A 17597-nucleotide genomic window follows, 5' to 3' on the forward strand; every position below is an offset into this window, starting at 1 on the left:
GCCAATATAGAGAGCGTTTGCAGAAAATGTAGGATGGAGGAAGAACCTTATTGCATTTGTTGTTTATTGTACGGATTTCAGATTGGTTTGGTTTGGAAGTAGATTGTCTCTTAGGGTGAATGAGTATCTTGCTCTGACTCATGGTATGAGGATCATGAAACATTTGGAGGTTTAGGTATAGTTTTGCGATGAAAAATAAACCGTTAAATCCCATGGATGAATCGGATCGGTTGGGTATGGTAATTTGGGACTCTCATGGAACTTTTGTTGTGGCCTTATGGGCATTGTTGTGTAAATCGGATCGAATTGAACGGTCGAACCGTTTGACTCAAGCAATGGTCATATTGCCATGTCCAATTTTCAAGTGAATCTTTTTTTTTCTTGAAAAAAAGCATTGAATTCGTCAGTAAAATACTGACCTGGGCAATCGAACCATTCAACCCGGGCAGCAGTTCATGGTTTACTAAAATATTATTTAATTTTTTAAAGGAGCATTAATAGAAAGGAGATCGAAAGACGAGATCTGAGATCAAATCTGCGGTCATCACAATTGTCAGTTACCATCGAACCACCACCACCTTTCTTTTCGTTTCTTTCTTTCATTCCTTTTCTTTTTTTTTTTTTTTTTTTTTTTTTTTCATTCCTTTCCGGTTGACAGTCACCTATTTCTCTTTACCCTAATAGGTCAAAATAGATCAAACCGCCTGAACCGTTCAAACCTAAACAATCAAACCACTGACCCAAAAACCAGTCATCAAACCAGTTCTTTTCCGGGTCGGTTTCTAAAACATTGGTTGTGGGTACTTAGTCGAGCTATAAAGCAACCTAGGTGGACCTTAGAGGAAACGGTGGCTGGTCCGGAGGGTAAACTTGGCAACGGTGGCTGTTTGTGACCAAGGAATAGAAGGAAATTTCACTCATTGGCGTATAGAACAAATCATGGCTGATTACAGGTTAGGGTATGGGTTGGCAGAGTCACCCCCAGTGTTCAGTTGCTCATTTTTGTCGCCAAGGAAATACAGCACAGATAGCAGTAACTGCTGAGCATTAAATGAATGAAAACATTAGTTCAAAAAAAAAAAAAAACTGATAGCAGTACTCCAATCAAATATTATATCACCATGCACTGGGATCCAAACGCACCAAAAAAGCTTATAGGTCCTATTCTCGGCTTCAAACTTCATCGAAAAATCCCAAAAGACAAAATCTCTACAGTTATTACTGTCTCCTGTAGCAACCTGTAAGATTACAACCAAAAAAGTCGGCAAATAAAGCAGTGTCCTATCTGCAAGAATTGATCCATGTGCTAGATCGGTGGGTCATTGATATTTCTATCATAAAAGTTTCCATTTTTCAACCACAAATCAACTCAGAATCATTCTAAAATTTTCCCATTTTACGAAATGATTTTCTTTAAGTCTTTTTGGAACCAAGTTTCACTCGAGTCTTTTTATTCATCAAAACATTTCTAAATTTAATCTGCCATACTTCCCTTTTAAAATATCTATCTATGCTTTTCAACCTAGGATTCAAATAAAAAACTTGGGATTGTAGTTTGTTCTTGGCATCTAGCTATGGTGTGGATGCTTAAATCTACATAAAACAACCTATGAGGCTTTTGTACAGGACCTCTATTCTTAAGTTTTTTCCTTGGTGTTATGGCTCTATTCCCTTCATTTTTACAACTCTTTTTTGTTTGTGTTACCTAAGTATGTTTTTCCATTTACTTTAGTTTATTTAGCAGAACTTGTAAACTATTTCTAGTTTTCTTTGCAGTTGCCACATCATATATATCATAGCATTTTCCTCCAACCATGCTTGCTTTACATATTAGATTTCCTATTCTTTTTCTATATCTTTTTGTTGGTTTTCTTTTTTCTGTGTTATAATTATTATAGGCCAGTTTGGTGAAGTGGGTTTGTACTAGACCTGTTCATGGGTCAGGTAGCCCGACAGGCCGACCTGGCCCCCAGAAGAGCTTGAGCATACGCATTTAAGCCCATGGGCTTGACCTTGTGCCTAAAAGCCCAAGCCCAACTATTTTGCGGGCTGGGCTCGAGATTTGTTAAACAAGCCCGACCCGACCTTTGTATAAGTTAACCTAAATTTCCAAACTGCCTAACCCTAACCCTAAATTCTTAAATCTTTTCTTTTCATTATCATTTTTCATTCTCACACTCTTAATCGGCTCTCATTTCTCCTTCTCAGACTCTCACAATCTGCGAACCCAGCTGCACCTGTGAACTCATGCATCGACGGCCGGCGCCACCAGAACTAGGTCGTCTCTCTCTTTCTCTCTCTCTCTCTCTCTCTCCAGCCGGCACCGTTTTCATCTTCTATCATCTCATTCCCAGTTCTCTCTCTTCTCAGAACTAAGTCTTCTATCTTCTCAATTCTCTCTCCAATTGGCGCCACTAGAAACCAGGCGAACTACTTTCACTCTGCAAACTCAAGCACCGGCAGCTAGCACCACCAGATCTAGGTTGTCTCTCTCTCCGGCGGTGAGCGCTCTTTCTCTCTCTCTCTAGCCAACACTATTTTCATCTTCTATCTTCTCACTTTCTTAGTTTCTATTCTCACTCTCAAACTCCCAGGAATCGGTGGACTCAGCCCAGGCACCATTCTCTTAATCTCAGAGGGCACCGGCGGCGCTCAGACTCTAGGTCGAGCTTTGGGCTTTTTATGAGAGTCGGGCTCGGGCCCAAGTTGTAGGCCCGTTGGTCAAGCCAGGCTCAAGCTCGGGCCTGAAAAATTTCTGTTAATAAAGAGCAAAAGCCCGGTCCAACCCGGCCCATGAACAGGTATAGTTTGTACTATACCATATGTACATTCAAATAAATTTTGAGATTACATTCATGCTTCTTCATACATTGAATCCCGTTTGCTTCATTTGAACTTAAGCCATGCCCAACTATATGGGGTCGACTACCTGGATCCTATTATGTTATTCTATTCTGTTATGTTACTCTACTACCTGGATCCATTGTCAAATCGTTGTCTCTCAAATCATTCTAGACCCTTCAACTTGCAACCAGTTTCGCATTGACCGTCTTATATCAATGATGTTTCCATGTTGGACATACGTTGGAGTCTGACAATCCATGGAATCTCGAAGACACTTCTACATAAAGTTTCCTATTTACAACAATGCTTATTTGACATAAATGAACAGCCACTGTACAAGATGAATGCAATTTTCCATACAAATATTACTTGGCAACAAAGGCAACATGCTGGACCCTTTTTTTGCAGGTACATAATGCTAGAACTCAGAAAATATGAACTATTTTAATCATATATACTTTGCCATAAAGGCGTCCATGTTTTCTCATCTTGTAGTCATCTTGGACACACATCAGATTTCAACTCCTTTGTCCATGTCCATGCAACACTGTTGCAACAGATCGTTTCTTTCTTCTCATTGGTACTATAGATGGTCTTCTCTGCATGTGACTAAACCTAAACCATCTTAACATCTATTTCTACCACACATTTTATGGACATGTTTCTTGACTACCCAATATTCTGCTCCATCAAACATTTCTGGTCTTATAACCATTTTATAAAATTTTAAGTGGTTTTCTCCCATGTGCTATCTGGACCAACTGCTAAACTTAAGCTGTATTTTAAAATGATTTAAGGCTATTTCAATTTTCAGGATTGAGAATTAATCTGTTCAAAAGTGAACTCTTTGTTGTGGGTGAGGATGTAGATGTGAATGTATTGGCTGATTTGATTGGGTGCAAGGTTGTTAAGTTGCCTTGGGCTTCCTTTAGGTGAGAAATGCATCTGAAAATCGGTATGGGACCCAGTGATTGAAAGAGTGGAGGAGGGAAGGCTAACTGGTTGGAAGGAAAAATATTTATCTAAAGGAGGCAAGATAACTTTGATTAAAAGTGTATTGAGCTCTCTTCCTAGATATGTTCTGTCATTGTTCCCCATTCCAGCAAGTGTAGCAAGGAGGGTAGAGAAATTGACAAGGCATTTCCCATTGTGCAAAACCCAGAAATACAGATTTGAATGGCACCCAAAAATGAAAGAAAAACAGAGATAAAGAGAAGAAAGCAAAGAAAACACACAAATTTACATGGTTCGGCTAATAGCCTACTTCCATGGGCGGAGGAGCAGAAATCCACCATGTAATGGAGAGTAATACAAAGTTATACATTCACAGAAAACTCTAAACCCCAAATACACCCAAAGTCTCACACTTATCTCACAAGACGAAAGACTAAGCATACAAAAGAGAAAGCCCCTGAAATACACAACACTTCGTATTCAGTTTGGAGCCATAAGCTAAATACAAACCACTATGAAATTTTGCCTTTTGGTTTTTCTTAACTTAATTCGGTGCGGGTTCATGAAGTGGGTCGTAACAAAGAATTCGAGTCACAACCATAACCATAACAAAACTCTACCTTGGCTTGAATTCTCTCAAGCATCATAAAAAAACAAGCTCCCTCCAGCTTCTCCAACAAAAGCCCCCAATGGGCAAACTCAAATGCTACAAACACCAATCAGGTCCAAGAAATGCTTGAACTCAGCCATAGGAAGAGGCTTTGTTGACATATCAACTAGGTTTTCTATAGTGCCAATCTTCTTCACAATGATATTTCCTTGCTCTACAACATCATGGACAAAGTGGTACCTCATATCAATGTGTTTCGTCCTCTCATGGTGGCACATTTGATCCTTAGTCAGATGAATAACACTCTACCTGTCACAATAGAGAACAATCACCTTTGTACCCAAACTGAGTTCACCAAACAAACCTCTTAAGAAAATAGCTTCTTTAACTGCCTCAGTCACTGCCATATACTTAGCCTCAGTAGTAGACAAAGGAATTGTAGACTGTAAAGTAACTTTCCAACTAATAACACAACCACCAATAGAAAATACCTAACCTATGAGTGACCTTTTGTCAAGATCACCTACATAATTTGAATCAACATAGCCCATCAAGCTATTACTACTCCCGAACTCCAAACAAGCATATGATGTTCCTTTTAAGTATCTGAGAATCCACTTCACGACCTGCCAATGTGCCTTGTTGGAACATGACATATATTTGCTCACCACACTAACTGCATGTGAAATGTCAGGTCGTGTGCAAACCATAGTATACATAATACTCCCAACTATACTAGAATAAGGGACATGTGACATATCTTTTTTCTTCATCCATCTGTGCTGATGAATTAGCTGAAAGTCTAAAATGGGCTGCAAGAGAAGTACTTACTGGTTTAGCATCTTTCATGCCAAAATGCTTAGGACCTTCTCAATATACTGTTGTTGTGTCAAATACAACCTCCCTGCTTTTCGATCCCTCTAAATCTCCATGCCAAGAATTTTCTTTGTTGCATCCAAATCTTTCATTTCAAACTTACCACTCAACCATGTCAACTTGTTGATCTCAAATATTTCTCTTGCTGCAATAAGCATATCATCAACATAAATCAACAAGTAAATAAAAGAATCATCTACAAGTTTCCTAAAATAAACACAACTGTCATACTTGCATCTAGAATACCCAAAAACCACCATAAAAGAGTAAAATATTCTATACCATTGTCTAAGAAACTATTTTAAACTATACATAGATTTCTTTAACAAGCAAACATGGTCTTCCTTCCCTTTAACAACAAAATCCTCAGGTTGATGCATATAAAAATGTTCATCAACTTCTCCATGCAAGGAAGTAATTTTTAACATCTAACTATTGTAATTCCAAATTATGCATGGCAACCAAAGCGAGGAAAAAAATGAATGGAGCTATGCTTAACAACTTGTGAGAAAACATCATTAAAATCAATACCTTATACCTAATTGTAGCCTTTAGCAACCAATCATGCTTTATATCTAGCATCCTCAATACCTGGACTACCTTCATTCCTTTCGAAAACCCATTTGCATCCAACAATCTTCTTTCCTTTAGGTGGTCTTACTAACTGCCAAGTCTAGTTATTATGCAAGAATTCATTTTCTTCATGCATAGTTGCCAACCACTTAGTAGAGTCAATAGATGAGATAACTTCTGCATAAGTATTAGGTTCAACAACATCAACATTTTTTGCAATTGACAATGCATAAGCAACCAAATTAGCATAGCCATATCCTTGAGGTGGTCTAACCTTTGTCCTTGTTCTGCCTCTAGCAATAGAATATTGCTCATCTTCTTCCTCTTGTATGTGTTCTTCTATCTCAGTAGAAATGGGCACCTGGATTGATGTAAACTGAGGTAAGGAAGAAAATTTTCTAACTTCTAACTCCACCTTCTTTCCTGAACCTTGTGTTTTATTTGCATCACAAAAAATGGACTCCTTTCTCAGGTGAAGCATAACAAACTCGTAAAAAGTAATATCTCTGCTATGAATTTTGGTGATTTAGGATTAGGACACCACAACTTGTACCCCTTCACACCTAAAACATAACCAAGAAATATACACTTCTTGGCCCTAGGCTCAAAGCTTGCCTTCATTGACATGTGCATATGTTGGACAATCAAATATTTTCAAATTTGAATGATTTGGGGGGTTGCCAAACCATACCTCTTTTGGAATCTTACACTCAATGGTAGTAAATGGAAAGCGATTTACCAAGTAACAAGCCATATTAACTACTTCTTTCCAAAATTTCCTTGGAAAGACTAGCATTTGACAACATGCACCTTGCTCTTTAGTAGAGTTCTGTTCATACGTTTTGCAACTCGATTCTGCTGTGGTGTTTTAACAACAATATGATGCCTTACAATACTTTCATTTTTGCAAAACTCATTAAATTCATTTTCACAAAACTCTAACCATTATTTGTCTCAACTGATTTGTTTTCCTGTTTGCTTTTCAAGCAATGTTTTCCACTATTTAAAAGTCACAAATACATCATTCTTATGCTTTAGAAAATAAACCCACACTTTCCTAAAGTAGTCACCTATGATGGTAAGGAGATATTAAGCACCACCCTTTGATGGAACGTGTGAAGGTCCCCATAGGTCTGAGTAAACATAATCCAAACTGCCCTTTGTTCTGTAAATGGCTGCATTGAAGCCAAAATGTTTTCTTGAACTCCAATAAGGAAGACACTAGAATCTGGACCCCTTCCTCCTCTGGGTCTTTCTCTTGTGCTTCGTTTTTTGAGACATTAGTTCAACCTACTATTCTGCTTGGGTTGTCATTCCCTGTTAAAGAGATTTGGAGCAAATCCATTCCTCCTCGGGTTGGTAGTTTTTGTTGGAAAATTTCCTGGATAGAGTTAACACAAATGATTTGCTTCAAAGAAAGAGACCCAACTGTTGTTTACTTCCTAATAGGTGTATTCTTTGTAAAGCTGATGGGAAAACGAATTACCACATTATGGTTACTTGTCCAGTTACGAAGACTGTTTGGGAATGGGTGTTTTCTCTTTTTGGGTGTACTTGGAATCCCCCCGTGAGTGTGCAATGCTTGTTCTCTTCCTCTTTTTTTAGATGGCCTAAGAAAAGGGGGAAGGTTATGTGGAGAAGCATTTAGGGCTGCAGTGTGCTGGTCAATATGGGAAGAAAGAACCTCACGAATTTTTTCAGATAAGGAAAGAACCACAGAACACCTAATAGACTTGATACTAGATAGCTCACTGGCTAAAATCAATGGAGTTTTTCTCTGAATTTTCTATGGCTGACTTGTTCAAAAAGTGGAAAGAGGTAGCTACTACTGCTCTTTGTAAGAGGACCTATAGACCCGCTTGGACCCCCCCCCCCCTCCCACTGGATTCATAAAACTGAATTTTGATGGATACAGTTTAAGGAATCCAGGGCCTTCTAAAATAGGGGGTGTGTTCAGGAATGAGGAGGGGCATATTATTGCCATGTTCTCTGGGCCAATCGGAGATGGTGACTCTCTTAGGGCCGAAATTCTAGCAGTTCTTGAAGGAAAAAGCAAGAGAATTAAGCATTAGATGCTTAGTTATTGAGGGGGACTCGGAGGTGGTGATTAGGTGGCTGAAAGGAGACAACAGTTGCTTGTGGAGCAAGGAGTGGCTAACTCAATGGCTGATGGGTTAGCTAAGCAAGGAGTGGCTAATGATTCTTTGTTTTGGACTAATTTTTAGTTTCTTTCTTTGTCCTTTGATGTTGGGGAGTTAAGATAGTTTACCTCCCCTGTCTTGTAATTAAAGTTCACAAGTGTATTTCATTAATAAAGCTTTTTGTTATTGATAAAAAAATGGCTGCATTGAAGCTAGTTCTTTTCTGCTTCCTAAAAACACAATATTCACAAAAGTCAAGCTTTCCTATACGTTGGCTACAAAGAAGACTTCTCCTGCTTAATATAGTCAGTCCCCTTTCACTCATACGTCCGAGTCTCATGTGCCATAACTTGATGGTTACGAACTCAGATAGAGATAATGTAGAAATTACAACTAAACTTGTGATAGTAGTACCCTGTAGTACATACAGACTTTCTATCCCCATGCCTTTCATCACAACAAAAGCACTCATACTGACTTTCAAAACTCCACCTTCAATTGAATACTTAAACCCATTAACATTTGGAGTGCCAAGAGAGATGAGATTTTTCTTTAAATCCGATACATGTCGTATTTTTGTCAATGTTCTTACAACATCATCATGTATTTTGATTCTAATTGTTCATTTTCTCACAATTTTACAAGAGGCATTATTACCCATCACTACAACTCCAACATTAACAGGTTCATAGGTAGAGAACTAATCCCTATTGGCACACATATGGTAAGAACAATCCAAATTCAAAATCCATTCATCCTTGGATTTGGTTTTGTCATCTGTCATCTATCATTAAGAGAACATCAGCATTCTCATCCTCAGTCGCACTAGTCTCTACAAAGTTACTCTTTTTCTTTTCTTCATTTTGGTTTTTGTTTTAACTTATAACATTCTGACTTAATGTGCCATTTCTTGTAACAATAGTTGCAAGTCAAGTTCTTATGTCTAGATTTTGATATAGATTTCAATTTACTATTTGATCCCTTGTCCTTAGACCTCCCTCTTGTAAGCAACCTAGAGTCCTGACTATCATCCGTATTTATAGTCAGGTATTTATCCATCACTTCTTTAGAAAGTAATGATGCTTTAACATCTTCTATAGTAATAGTGTCTCTTCCATAAAGGAGACTCTCTAAAAAAAAACTTATATGAGAGTGGTAAGGAACAAAGTAACAAAAGGGCTTAGTTTTCATTTTCAACCTTAACATCAATATTTTGCAAATCCATCATAATTATCAATAGAGTTAAATTCATTAATATGAGATTTGATAGGTGTACTTCCATCCATACGAAACAGGAATAGTCGTTGCTTCAAGTAGAGCTTACTAGCAAAGGATTTTGACATGTACAGAGACTCCAACTTCTACCACAAACCTACAACAATCTTCTCATGAGCAACTTTCCACAAAACTTCATTTGGTAGCAACAGCCGAATCATGATTAGGGCTTTAAGTCTAGCTCCTCCCATTCTTCATCACTCATAGTTATAGGTTTCTTTTGCTTCCCATACAGAGCTTTGTGCAATCCGTCTTGTCCCAAAATGGCACGCGTCTTGACTTGCCAAATATTGAAATTAATGCTATCATCAAACTTCATTGATGATATTGCAAGTGTCAAACAAAAAATAGGGCTCTAATACCAGTTTGTTGTGCAAAACTCAAAAATACAAATTTGAATGACACCCAAAAGCGAAAGAAAAATAAAGATAAAGAGAAGCAAGCAAAGAGGATAACCAAAGTTACGTGGTTCGGCTTATAACCTATGTCCATAGGCGAAGGAGCAGAAATCCACTATGTAACGTGTATTGGAGAGGAATACAGAGTTTTTTTTTTTTGATAATTGAAAGAAATTTATTAATCAACAATGATAAATAGTACAATGTCTCCAAGGAGAGGTACGAGATGCAACCTCTTCAAGCTAGTTAAGTACAACTTCCCATTATACTAGAATGAGTTACATTGTAGCACAAAAAAGGCCCTCCCTGGAAACCCCCTATTTGGCCAAAGAATCAACCATAGTATTAGTTGACCTGCTTACCCATTTTAAACTCAACTCTCATATTACTAGTTAACCACTAGACTATTTTGATGAAGTCTTTGTAGCCCCAAATGGTAGCATTCGGGTTTAGAAGCAACCTTGTTACCACCTGAGAGTCCCCTTCAACTAGGAGATGTTCCACTCCAAGCTGGTTAGCGATATGAATTCCTTGTACAACAACTAATTTCTACCCTTGTAGAGTCCCCCACTCACATCGGTCCTGAGAATAAGGAAATGATATTGCTATCCTTATTCCTTAGGACACCCCCTATACCTGAAGGCCCAGGGTTACCTTGGCTGCTCTCATCAAAATTTAACTTGATAACACCTTCTGAAGGCAAATTCCATTCTAACAAACTTCTATTCTTCTTTGTAGAAGTATTGGCTATTACTAATCAATTCCTCCACAAGTCATCAAAAGAGAAGTCAACAAATATATCCAAGGTTTCCAGCCAATGTATTGCTCTTGTTAGAATACAGTCCTTCACCTACCTCCAAATAAACTAAGGCTACAACTTCATAAGGTTGTAGCAAAGGAATAGGAGATCATAAAATGGAAACAGTCCTCATTCTAGGCCTTACACAAGGAATACCAATTCAAGGAAAGACAAAGAAAGAGTCTCTTTTTCTACAAGTTTTCCAAAGTATTGATTTTCCCATAGTAGACTTCCCAACAGAATAAAGCAATTTTTGGAGGAATAGGTTGCGCCCAAACTCTTTAAAGGGGAACACTTGGGAATTGGGGTTAGAGCTTAGGGATTTTAGAAAATAAGAACAAATAAAGGTACCTTTTGGAAGAAGAGTCCAAACTCTTTGATTAGAAGATGTGGGGTCCAAACAAATTGACTCAAGTAAATGAAGTAGCTCAATGACACAAATCAACCCACCATCCCTTAATCCCCTACGAAATCCAATGTCCAGTTTAAAGATATGGGAACAAACGGGTTCGGAAGAAAATTTGCAATTGGCTCATTTTTGTGAAGGGAGAGAGAGTAAACCCTAAACCCCAAATACACCCAAAGTCTCACACTTCTCTCACAAGACAAAAGACTAAGTATACAAAGAAAAAACCCCCAAGATACATAACTCTTCATATTCAGTTTGGACCGATAAGCTGAATATGGATCGGGTTTGTACCGCCCCTATGCTTCCACCAAAAACCACTATGAAATTTTGCCTTTGGGTTTTTCTCAACTTAATCTGGAGCAGGTTCATGAAGCACGTCGCAACAAAGAATTCAAGGCACAACCATAACATTTCCTTTGTGGGGGGGTGTTTAAAGGTGACTGATGCACTTGGTTAAATAGAAGAATGTTTGCCAACCAAGAAAGAGTGGGGGCCTTCGGAATAAGAAGATTATAATATTTCAACAAGGCCTTGTTGGGAAAGTGGTTTGGAAGATACAATGAGGCGGACAGTTTGCAAAGGGAAGTTATTCATACAAAGCCAAGGTTCAAAGTATAGATACACCTCCATGTATCAGCACAGAGGTGTATCAGTACTAAAAACCTTGCACTTTTGTGGTCTTTTTTTAAAAAATTGGTTTATATATATTATTAAATATAAGAGGGGTTCCGAAACACCTATGTAAACAAGTATTTCGAAACCCAAAAGATACGGTACGATACGCCCAGTATGGGGCGTATCATATCAAAACTTTGATCCTTGAGCAAACCATGATCAAAGGGTGGATAATTGGGACCTTGATGATGGAACAAGGATAAGATTCCTATATGACCCTGGGTGTGAGGGGACTAGTCTAAAGGAGTTTCCCTCTTTATTTGGCATAGCTCAAAACAAAGAAGCTTTGGTGGTGACTATTTTGTCATTTCATGATGGTACAACAACTATGGCACCCTACTTCTAGAGGAAATTAACCAATTGGGAGATGAGGGAGATGGTTGATCTGCTGTAGAAGATTTATGGCCTTAACCCAAGCAATTTGGGTGCTGCTGACAGAAGAGAATGGAAATGGTATCAAGATGATATGTTTTCTGTTAAATCATTTTACAAAAAGCTAGTGGAGGGGAGAATGTAATTTCCTGCAATGTTTTAAAAAGCGTGGGAGGCGTACACCTGGAAGCATGCCTCCAGGCGAGGCGCTCCCAAAACGCCCTGATGTCACAAGTGTTCTCTTCGTCGTGCCATCAAGTGCCATCCATCGTGCATACAACTGCCACTCCAATGTCCAAGTGTGTGCCATGGGTGGGCTATGCATGTATTTTTGTATGGGGGGTTTGCCAATGGCATTCTTGTAATTACCTAGTATGATTTTTCATCCTTTTGATGTATCTTTATGTCACTCCCCCAAAAGCTTAACGTACTCTTTGAGGAGAGTTAGGTAGTCAAGTGAATCAAGAGCATGTAAAAGTTAAGCATGAGATCCCCTTGACACTGAACTGTGTGCTTATGCTTGCCATCCATTAATGCAATACAAATTGCCTTTTGTCTAATTCGTGTGCCATCTTTGTTGCCTTTTCTTGTGTTGTTGCTTGTTGCTTAGGCTTATTCGTCGCATTCGAGTGCTGCATGGGGCCCCAATGACTAGCCCTATGACACTAAGGTGTATGCTAGAAGCGTTGACACCTCTGAGGCGTACGCCTCATGCATTTTTTTTCCTGAGGCATGCTAGAGGCGTATGTTGTTAGACAGTTTTGTATGCCCTTAGCTCCAATCAGTTTTGATGTACTTTTGACATTTAGTGTAAATAAATAAAGTATATGTTTGATTCATGTTGTGTGGTATGTTTCTGTGTAATACCCTAAAACTGGACACTTAATGAGACTCGTGTTAGTTTTAAATGTTCATAGCCGTTGGATAAGTCTGGGGAGATTTATCCTGCCAAGGCTGACACTGGTGTGCTGCCAAATGTTGGGGTGGCTTGTCTCAGCCGCCAAGGTGAGACCCAAGGCACATGCAGTGTAGGATTACTTGAATCTTTGAACCGGACCAGATTTCCAGCTTTGACCTGGACCTTGGAGATTGATGGGCAAAACTGGAAAGTTACACCTGACCCCTAGACTCGATTATGATGCTTCACTAGGTGTCGGATTGGGCTGTCTTTGATATGCCAATCAGTGAGATCCTTAGCGGGGGTCAAAACCTGGGCATGTTGGGACAGTCTGAGAATTCATCTGAGTGGGTGATCATAGTGACAGGATCAGCCCCTTTGTCGAACAAAGGTAATGATCGGGGATGCACTCTCTCTGATGGAAACCAAACTGCTGGTAGTTGATTTCAATCGTTGGAATTTTGTTTTGCAAAATTTATATATATGATATATAGATATGTATGGTTTCAAATTGTTTGCAAATGGTTTTAATTCCCGGGATCCATGTGAGAGGTTAAGTGTAAGGCCATTTAGGGTAATACCTGATGGGCTAATCATGCATCTGCCCACAGTCCCTGGGTTTTTATAAGATAGCTTAGCCCAGGGACCACTTAGTGTAAGTGTTGGGCCCATAGAGTCCATGTGATGGGCTCAAGGGATTCACTGGGCTTTCCAGTGAATTCGGCTAGACCTTGTAACAAAGGATGGGTCGAACCTATGTGGCTGATGTGTAGATCAATGCTTGGGTCCCACACCATACAAAGAAGCCCAACTGGGCAGCAGTTTGGAAACTTATTGAGCATTGATTACTTATTGGGCCTAAAGCCCATTTTGAACTGGGATGATATAATCACCCACTTAAGGGAGCAAATCTGAGATTAGGGTTAGCTAAAAGGATTAGGGTTTTAACCCTATCCACTCTTGGAAACCAAATTCAAATATGATTTGAATCTGGTAACCTCCTGATGAGATCAGAAGTAGGCTAACCTAATCTGCAGATAAGATTAAGATTATCCCCTATCCAAATACAGATTTGGACTGGGATAACTCCTAATAGGATTAGGAGGTTTCTTAATCACTAAGAAAGGAGGAAAACCCTAATGAAGAATTACAAGAATTCGAACTAGAGTTTAAGCAGTGACTACTTCTGCAATCTGAGATAGGATCTCACCTTCCTTAGAGTGAAATCAGCATTCACGCCACTTTTAGCTCTAGGGTTCTCCTCCAGCCGCCGCCACCTTACTGCATAGTTTGAATCTCTCTGAAGGGACGATCAAGAAAGCAGTTCTTGATATCAGTCTTTATTGAAAGACTGATTTGGTTCGGTGCTCTAAGCCTCCAACGGATTCTTGTGAAGAGTTTGGTTCATAGGACGAACACTGTTGGTTCTGCTCCACCGTCGTTGTGTCATCTTCAGCGGGAGCGGATCTTGGATCTTTCTTTGGGCGTGAACACCGACGTTGGGAGATCTTGATTCTCCGTATCAGGTATAACCCTTCCCTTTGCTCTTGGTTCAAATCTAATTTGGTTTGGTTCGAGTAGATCCTTGAATACTGTATTCTAAATATAGGGAATATGATTCCCAGTTGGAAGAAAGGTAGGAAATTTTTGAAATTCGCCCACCCATTCCGCAACCTTTTTGGTGCCCATATGATGGATCCTATCATTCTTTCATATGCCTCATGTGCTTTTTTCATGAGGTGTGCTAGAGGCATACGCCTCATGCACATCTTATATAAAAAGGCAGAAAAGGAAAGAAAAGAAAAGAAAAAGAAAAGGAAAGGAAAGGAAAAGAAAAGGAAGGGAAAGAAAAACAAAGAGAAGAAAAAAAAGAGATAATGAAAGAAAAGAAAAGGGAAGGGAAGAGAAGAAAAAATAAGGGGAAAGAAAGTGGTTTCCTTTCAACTAATGTTATACATCTTTATTCTTCTTAATATAAAAGATTTTTATTAAAAATAAAGAAAAAATGAGATCCTCCCTTCCTCTTCATCCTCCTCCCCTTCCTCCTTCCTCCTAACCCCTCCTCTTAAGGAGGCTTACACCTCCTTGTGTTTGGGAGGCTTACACCTCTTGCATTCTGAACTATGCCTCCGCACTTTAAAACATTGATTTCCTATGGGCAAGTTTTTTGTGTACAGCTGCACCTATGAAGGTTGCTTTGTGTGTGGACTGCCACAGTTGTTTAACGAGGGGCATCTTGATTAAGAGAGGTTGTATGATTGATAACACTGATTGTATTTTTTGTAATGGGGATATGGGGATGTAGAAACTCTTGATAACTTATCTTTGCATTGCACGTTTACTAGAAGTCCGTGGAGAAAATGTTAGACATATTTGGGCTACAGTTGTGTTTCCCAAAGTCTGATTTGGAGTTTTTGTCAAGTTGGCAGTTAAAGGCCTGAGTAGGAAAGGAAATGTGTGGCGAGTGCTCCATATTGTCACAAGTGACTCCTTCGCCGCACCATCAAGCACCTTCAGTGAGCCATCCGAGTGCCATCCGTGTGCCTTCATGGTGTCAACATGTGTGTCATGGGTGGGCTTTACTTGTATTTTGTAAGGGGGACCGCCAATGGCGTTATTGTAATTACTTAGTATGCTTTTCCATCATTTTGATGTTTCCTATTGTCACTCCCCCAAAAGCTTAACGTACTCTTTGAGGGGAGGTAGGTAGTCGAGTGAGCTCATAAGCGTGTAAAGGTTAAGCACGAGATCCCCTCGACACTGTACTGTGTGCTTGTGCTTACCACTGATTAATGCAATACAAGTAGCCTTTTGCTAATTCGTGTGCCTTCGTGTTGCCTTTGTGTGTGTGTTTGCTTTGTTTCGTAGGCTTACTCGCCCATTTCGAGTGCCGCACGGGGCCCCAACGATTACCCCCGTGACAGTTGGTATCAGAGCAGGTGCTCCTACAAATACTCTGGACTGTCTTCATCCCTACATCAACGCAATGAAGAGCAATCGGGGCGTTTCCGATGACACACCACATGGGCGGACTCAAGCCCACGACACCGACGAAGCTCCACTTGACGAACCTACCAAGACACAAGCCCCAAAGGGGCGTACAACCAAAGCTAGCAAGCACGACAAATCAGTCGACCAACTAGCTACCGTGGACATGCGCCTCCTACGTTGCGAGGTGACAGTGGGAGAAACTCGAGACCGGGTTGATGAACTCCACCTCAACCTAGAGACGGTTGAGAATGCAGTGGTGGAACTAGAAGGACGTTTCAATGGCGCCTTCAGAGACATGCACACCACCATACAGAATTCGGGAGCTGGGCCTTCCCAAAGCAGCCTACAGGGCTTGCTAGACAAATTCCAAGCGCAATTGGATGAGATGAGAGATGAGATGACTCTCCTAAAGAGGGCAGTGGCCAACACACCAAGCACTCCCTCCACCCTAGCTTCCATGAACATCAAGATCCGAGAGCCAATGCCTTACTCGGGTGCCCGGGATGCTAGGGAGCTTGACAACTTCTTGTGGCAACTGGAGCAATATTTCTCTGCCACTGGCATCATTGACAACCAAACTCAGGTACGTACAGCTGCTATGTATTTGACTGACATAGCAATGTTATGGTGGCGTAGGTGTTGCCAAGACATTGAACGTGGAACCCGTACCATCGACACGTGGGTTGGATTCAAGCGTGAGATCAAGCGGCAGTTCTACCCAGAAAACGTAGAGTACCTGGCGCGCCGAAGAATGAAGAATCTCAGACATCAAGAATCACTACATGACTACGTCAAGGAGTTTTCGGCCTTGACGCTGGAGATCACGGACATGTCCGACAAGGATCTTCTGTTCAATTTTATGGATGGTCTCAAGCCATGGGCTGAGCTCGAACTCCAGCGACGCGGGGTTGAGGACCTCGCCACCGCCATGGCCATAGCTGAACAGCTTGTTGATCTGAGAACACCTAAAGAAGATGTGCAAAGACCATCCAGCCCAGGTACCATGAGTTTGAGTGGGGGAGATCCACAATCAACCCCTACAAAGGAGAAGCCAGTGCCCGTGAACAAGCCCTACACTTACCAACAAGGGAAGAAGCCACAAGGAGGCCCAAGCTACCAGGGCCACCAATCAACTAGAAGACCTCCTCCTGCGCCGTGCTACCTTTGCAACGGGAAGCATTGGACGAATGACTGTCCAACCCGAAAGAAAATAACTGCCCTCATCGCCAAACTCAGCGATAGTGAAGAGAGTGATGAGGAGAAACCCACAGCGGCGCCCAGAGTAGGCGCCCTCCAACTCATCAATGCCATGGTCAAGAAAGAGGCCACATCAAAGCGGCCCACCAAAGCCCACAAGGGGCTGAGTTATGTAGACATCACCCTCGGCGGGAGGCCGACCAAAGCCTTGGTGGACACTGGGGCCACCCATAACTTCATTTCGCTTGCGGAGGCAAAGCGACTCGGCTTGACCACCACCAAACAAACTGGGTGGGTCAAGGCTGTCAACTCCGGGGCCAAGGCAGTAGAGGGCACGGCCCGTGGAGTAGAACTCCGAGTTGGACCATGGAAAGGACCCATCAATCTATCTGTGGTTCCCTTGGATGATTTTCAGGTGGTTCTTGGAGTGGAGTTCCTCAAGCAGGCGGAAGCAGCACTTATGCCACACATCAACAGTTTGCTTATTCTGGACGAACACTCTCCTTGCATGGTTCCTGTCTCATCAGCCGTGCAGATACTTGGGAAGCAACTTTCAGCCTTGCAGTTGTACCAAGAAACTATCAA

At 40.7% G+C, this 17597-nt stretch overlaps 1 pseudogene across 10 annotated transcripts in view; it reads right to left on the reverse strand.

Annotated features, from left to right (window-relative positions):
* Positions 1-903: 903 nt before the first annotated feature.
* The window catches only part of LOC104596848 (nucleolar GTP-binding protein 1 pseudogene), a 30874-nt pseudogene continuing 14180 nt past the window's right edge, over positions 904-17597 (reverse strand). Inside the window, exons 3-5 of one of the 10 annotated variants that reach the window (XR_016076442.1) lie at positions 5240-5429; positions 1144-1238; positions 904-1040 (exon numbers count right to left, since the gene is read on the reverse strand). The product of XR_016076442.1 is annotated as a nucleolar GTP-binding protein 1 pseudogene, transcript variant X4 (transcript). The other 9 variants (XR_016076441.1, XR_016076443.1, XR_002022633.2 and 6 more) reach the window with 9 other exon arrangements.

The sequence above is a fragment of the Nelumbo nucifera genome, chromosome 5 (assembly GCF_055504915.1).
Source record: "Nelumbo nucifera cultivar China Antique chromosome 5, China Antique-T2T, whole genome shotgun sequence".
NCBI classification, from domain to species: domain Eukaryota; kingdom Viridiplantae; phylum Streptophyta; class Magnoliopsida; order Proteales; family Nelumbonaceae; genus Nelumbo; species Nelumbo nucifera.